Here is a 6091-nt window from a genome sequence, read left to right on the forward strand (position 1 = left end):
TCCCCCCCCTCGCATGCACATACACGGCAACGCATGCCAGTTCAAACCCTGCACACCGACAAACACTCTCACACACACACACACATACCAACAGGAAGTGATGTCAGTCCCTGTCACCTGGGAGACAGAGACGGTTGCTAAGATACCGTGACAGTGGGTTCTTGTTTCTGAGCTTTTTTTCCTCAGCCCCGCTTTCACATGGACTCACACAGATAGACACTAGTCCCTCAGTGGCTGGTGTTCATCCCTCCCATCCCTTAATCACTGGCCGGCCCTCGGAGCCCCGGCTTAGCTTCAGTTATCTTCCTCTTTCTCTCTCCGTCTCTCTCCGTCTCTCTCGCTATCTCACCATCGAGCTATTAGCGCCTGTCTGAGCTCACAAGTTTTTCAGTATCTCTTTTAGTTCACAGGTCCGTACGATGGAGCTGTAGTGGTGAATAAACTGACCTTTTAATTATTATGGTCATTTAGCAAATATCTACCATAATAGTCACTTTAAAATATCAATACTTAAGGAATCATTCTTTTAAAAAGTGTTATTTTATCTTTTTTCATCAATTTGATGCTATTATATGACACTCACTCCAGAAATATGGATCTGTTTTCTTTCTCCACCGTAGATGTTGTCATCATGGTGATACTGCATGTGTGTCCACGTTTCTTCTTATTTCCACATTTCTCTACTGCAGAAAATACAACTTGGAAACTCCATAAATACAACCTGCGGTTCCACTAAAGTGCGGTGATCTGATTAGATTTTTAAGGGGCCTTGCTGCATACATTTGCATATTAAAGAAGGAAATCAGATTTTCTGAAAACTAGTAGAAATCTTTAATGTTTTTAAAATTCAGTTCATTTTAATAAAACCCATTGGGTATGTACGTTGAAAAAGAAATATTCCCTAAGTAGTACATTAGATCAGTTATTACCTTAGTTGGCAGTGTTGTATATGCAGTATTGTGCAAAAGTTTTAGGCACTTTAGATTCTTATCCATTATCTGTCTGTTTACTGAACTTTGTATAAATGTGAATTGATAAATAAAAGTTATTCATGCCATTATTTTGCCTTTCAGTGCCTAAAACATTTGCACATTACTGTATATATGCGCTGTTTAATGGGACATAAGGTAAATGCTGCCGTCCAGATACAAACGGCAACGTCAACCACAATGGAGATCAACACCTCGATGTGTGGTTTTCGAGTCAGCCTCTTAAAATCAAAGAACAAGGCCTTCTTTGAAGCTAGAACTTGCGATCGATGCTGAACTCTTGTACTCGATCTACATGAAGAAATCACTACAGGATAGGATGTCAACTCCTCAACCAGTAGCCTTCTTCGGCTGAAACTCGACAGCCCACGGTCGCCTGCTGGTTAACACGCATCACATAAAAGCAACAACGGTTTGCTTCCGGCAGTAGACTTTTATTGCCTGTCGTTCCCCGTCTGTCTCTCTCCCTCTTGTTTCCTGTCATATCTCAACTGTCACTATCCAATAAAGGCATAAAATTCCCCTAAAATACAGCACCAATCAAAAGTTTGGACACACTTTCCCGTTCTGTTCAATGAAAAAGTGCAGGTTAAGCAAGGTTGTGTCCTCCTGAGACATAAAGAGGAAATCTCAGGCCTGGTTAAATATGTAATCTCAATCTCAAACTACCATCAAACTCATTTTACTTTCACTTGTAAAGAAAACTCAAAGAATACCTGAACTCCTCTTAATTTCGGGCAGCAGCTCGCTCCAAACCCAAAGGGCACAATCCACTCTTTTCCGGCAGAGACATGAAGGTGCTTGGTGCCCGATGAGTGTGGGAATACTCACAAGCCCCTGGCTGAACACCGCTGAGTTGGATGTTTTCCACGGATAAAGAGGAGGTTGCCCCAATGTGACTTTGTGTTGTTGAGAGGAAGATGTTTTTTGTGTGGCTTTTTGCACAGGGCAGCAGTTTGAAGTACTTGACGTTCTTGGAGCCACACGAAGTCTCCATAGTTCTGCTTGGGGAACTTCCAACATTTAGAGGGGTGACAATGGAGAAGCCTTGAGGTGGAAGGTTTGGGATTTCTGAGCTATAATCACTGACTTATGAACGTCATGTGCAAGAATGAGGTGTAGCTGGTACCAGAACACCTTTAGCCAAAGATTGAGTGGGCAGAGGAGCAGAGCTGTTAACTGGTCGACCCTGCTGGTGAGTTGGATCAGGTCTGATGGACAAGGGTCCAGTAGAGTTTTCAACTCTCATTTCTAGAGCCATTTTTCCCTCTTCATGAGATTATGTCTCCTCTGGTGTCATTTGGAGGTTACAGTGGGAATACGGGGACTCATGCCTGTTGATATGAGCCATCTGGGCCTCGTACACCCAGAGAAAGCGCCATTGTCAACACTCTCTCACAAATATGAGATCTTTTTATTTCAAACTTAATTTTTTAAAATCTGAATTGTGAGAACAGCATCCCTGTAATGTTGAGAGTTCAGCAGAAAAAGCAGTTGAGCTGCAAGTGCTGCTTTTCCTGAGAGGAGAACCTTAAAGGGGCACTTCAACAAATTCACACATGAAGTTCAATCTGTCTCGTGGAATACCTCTCAGCCTGTGAAAACTGTTGAATAATGTCGTTTTAGGCTTGTGGAGCGTTCCTAAATTCAACAGGTGATGTTAGCAGGGTCAGGCTAAAATTGGGCTAATGTAAAGATGCTATTCAGTTGCATTATGGGGAGTGTAGGATCCGGCATGTTTGGGATACTAGGGAGTAAAAGTCAGGATATCTCGATCTCTGCTGCTTCCATTTTGACACATCTTTTTTAAGATACGTCTCAGAGTCCCCTAACTTTATGGAAGTGCAATTCTAATGAGTTCAGTAATTTTAAACAAATTTACATTTTTCATGATAGGACAAATAATACAAACAAAACAAACTATTAAAACTAATAAGAGATAAGTTTGGACTAAAGTACATTTAGAAGTTAGTTTAGAAGAAAACATCAGATATTTCACAGCTCACTGTGGATATTTTAAGTGTGCCATGAATGTTTTGAGACTTACAGAAATACACTGCACTCTGTCAAGTTTCTCATCATTTCCTCATATGGTCAAGTTAATCTTTAAAGAGCAGATTCATGTGGAAACTCGGCTACCAAAGCTTATTCTGTCTGCATCCGCATCGAAGGGTTGAAATACTGATGTCAAATTTATGACTAAAGTCCTTTTATAGTGACCAATTCTACCTGATATTTTCATCTCTGAGACCAAATTGCAGTAAAGCAAACATTCTTCTGTTCTTACTGTCTATTTCTAATGCAGCTGAATGCAACAGGTTCAGGCAGGTTCTGCTAAATGCTCCACGTCCAGTAAACTGTAATTCCAGCCACATTTTTGTGTATATAGACAGTTCACACTGCTGGACAAATGGCTAATTGCTAAAGTATACTTAAAAATTCAGGCATGCATACAAAAAATGTCTTCTTATGGCTGCTGATTTTCTATATTTTTCTTACTGTCAACAAATCTCATATGCAGAGCCAAACCAGTAATGAACTGGTCTACTTACAAGTATTATGTGTGTATCCAAAGGCTGAATCATCTTATTCCTCCGTAACTATTAAAAACACCTCAATGAGCCACATCGTTGCACCGGGTGACATTTTCCTTCATTATGAAGAGTTTATCACAACCTCTTGACTTTGACTGTCACCCAGTGCAACCATGTGGCTCATTGACGTGTTTTTAATAGTTTTTGGACAACAGCGGAGGTCGACGGCACAGAGGAATAAGATATATCAGAGCTTGGATACACACACATTCATTCAATTCCTTGTTGGTTTGTCTGCACATGAGATTTGTTAATAATAAGAAAAATATAGAAAATCAGCAGCCACATCCCTTTTAATGTGGTGTTCATAGACAGTATTAGCACTATGCATACATGATGGACCTACTTATGATTGAAATATTTAATGGACTGTAATGTGATGGTGCTGGTAAAAAAGCTCAGTAATAAATAAATCAGTGAAACACTTTGGATGACATTTTTTTCAGTAGTCTTTAAATTTAAAACTGAACGAGATGCTCTTAAATTGCAGTTAAACTGACAACCATCATCTCTCCCCTTGTAGGCTTCAGTTAACGTTTGCACAAAATAAAAAAACACATTATTTTTTTGCTGTATACTAACTGCCAAAAGCTGTAGTTGGCAACACTTTAAAGTATTGTTATAAACTGTGAAGTTCAGACACAGAAATGAAAACCGCTAACTAAAAAAAAGTAGTAAAAGATGCAGGTTTCACATAATAACTCCCATAATTCACCTAAAATCTCAATATAAAGCATCAGGGTATGGAGAATTCCTTTTAATATGCCTCATATAGATTTATGACATTTGCATTAAAAGAACCTGATCAAACACATTAAGTGCACTTAACCTCACCCATTACATCACCGAACACATCACCACATACGACCCGAGTCTGAGCTTGACTGTTCTTTACTGCAAAGCGGTTCGGGTCAGAGCAGCGCTGGCCTAAAATTAAAACGTTCCTCCTACGTGTGAGGCTATGTGGCATTTTCCTTGTTGTCTGTCCCCGTTGCCACCACGAGAGAAGGCAGTGGACCAGTTTAAAGGGGGCCAGTTAGAGGAGGCTATGAGCTAGAGATGAAGATTATACAGCCTGGTGGCAGAAGTGCTGCTCAGCATAATGGGGTTTATAGGCTCGGGGGCAGAGTTTGTTTTACGCCCAGCCGGAGGAGGTGTTGACAGGAGCGAGCGATGGAGGAGCAGGAGAGACAGTCTTATTATTAAGCCTCGCCACCACGCAGACGGCGAATGTGTTGTGATGGTCGTGGTGGTGGATGAGTTCAGCCTGCACAAGGAGGAGGAGGAGGAGGAGGAGGGGAGGGTGCAGCAGGATGGAGGAGCATATAACACCTAAAATTGGATTTGTCTTCAGGGGCCTTGTGGTTGAGGTCCACTTGGCCTGGGTGTGGGAAGATCAATGGCGCTATCGGCCCTAATGGATGCAGTTGCCAGATAGGGCTGTTTCTGATAAGGAAAGGAGTATTGGCTTTAGCGGTGGAGATACAAGCTTGGTTACCTCTGTGTTTAAAAAGAGATTCTTCCTTCTCTCTGGGTGAAAACTATGTTTTCAGGGTGTACACAAGCATGAGCGTCAGAGCGTTCAAGCCTTACTTGCTAGTCACGACGGCCCAAATGTTCAATTTGGTATCACACAGGTTAGAATCTCTGCAGCCGCCGCGTGCTGTTTCACCATCAGATACGGATCAGGGCTCAGTGAGGGCCTCAGAGGATGTGGAGAGTTCGGTCTTGAGATAGCGTGTGAGGAAGGAAGGAGGGAAGGAAGGGAGGGAGGGGAAAGATGCAGAAAAAACGGCAGGTGGTGTGTTCTCAACGCCACTGGTATATCTGCTCCCACTTCCTCTCACCACACAGGTACAGTACAGCTCGGCCATGGCAGAGGTTTCACCCCCAGCGCAGCGACCGCCGCCGAGGCCGCGGGCCCTGAACATAACTCGGGGGCAAAGGGATGCACCTGCATGTCTCTAAACCAATATGCCGGCATAACACACAGCGACACGAGGCAGAGCACAGGAGGAGGAGAGAGCAGCCCGGTCCGCAAGGCAGAGGCAGAAATACTAGATGGCAAGCTTTCTGTCTTCATATGCGGCGCATTAATCCTCACAGTGGCTCCCATCTTTATTCATTTATCGGCCTGTGGTGTCCACTCAATCAGTCAGTTAAAGGCTGGCCTGATGGAGCGAGCCCTGCACACCCACCACAGTGAGGGAGAGAGAGAGAGGGAGAGAAAGAGGGGAGGGAGGGAGGGGAGGTTATACTCCACACCATATAGCCTGAGCAGACACTGCAGCACAGAGATACAAACAGAGTGGGTTGGGGAGGAAGAGGAGGAAATGTGAGGGGGCTCTTTTAAATAATGAGGCAAAGAGGGGAGGAGAAAAGGGGGAGATGAGACAACTGGAGGTGAAAAGAGAGAGCAGCCTTGTATCAAGAGTGAGTGAGATTGAGAGGTTCAAAGTAAAGGAGGGAGAGAACAGTCAATATCAAGAGCGAGCGATAGGGAGAGAT

This window comes from Thunnus maccoyii, chromosome 18 (assembly GCF_910596095.1).
Source record: "Thunnus maccoyii chromosome 18, fThuMac1.1, whole genome shotgun sequence".
NCBI classification, from domain to species: Eukaryota; Metazoa; Chordata; class Actinopteri; order Scombriformes; family Scombridae; genus Thunnus; species Thunnus maccoyii.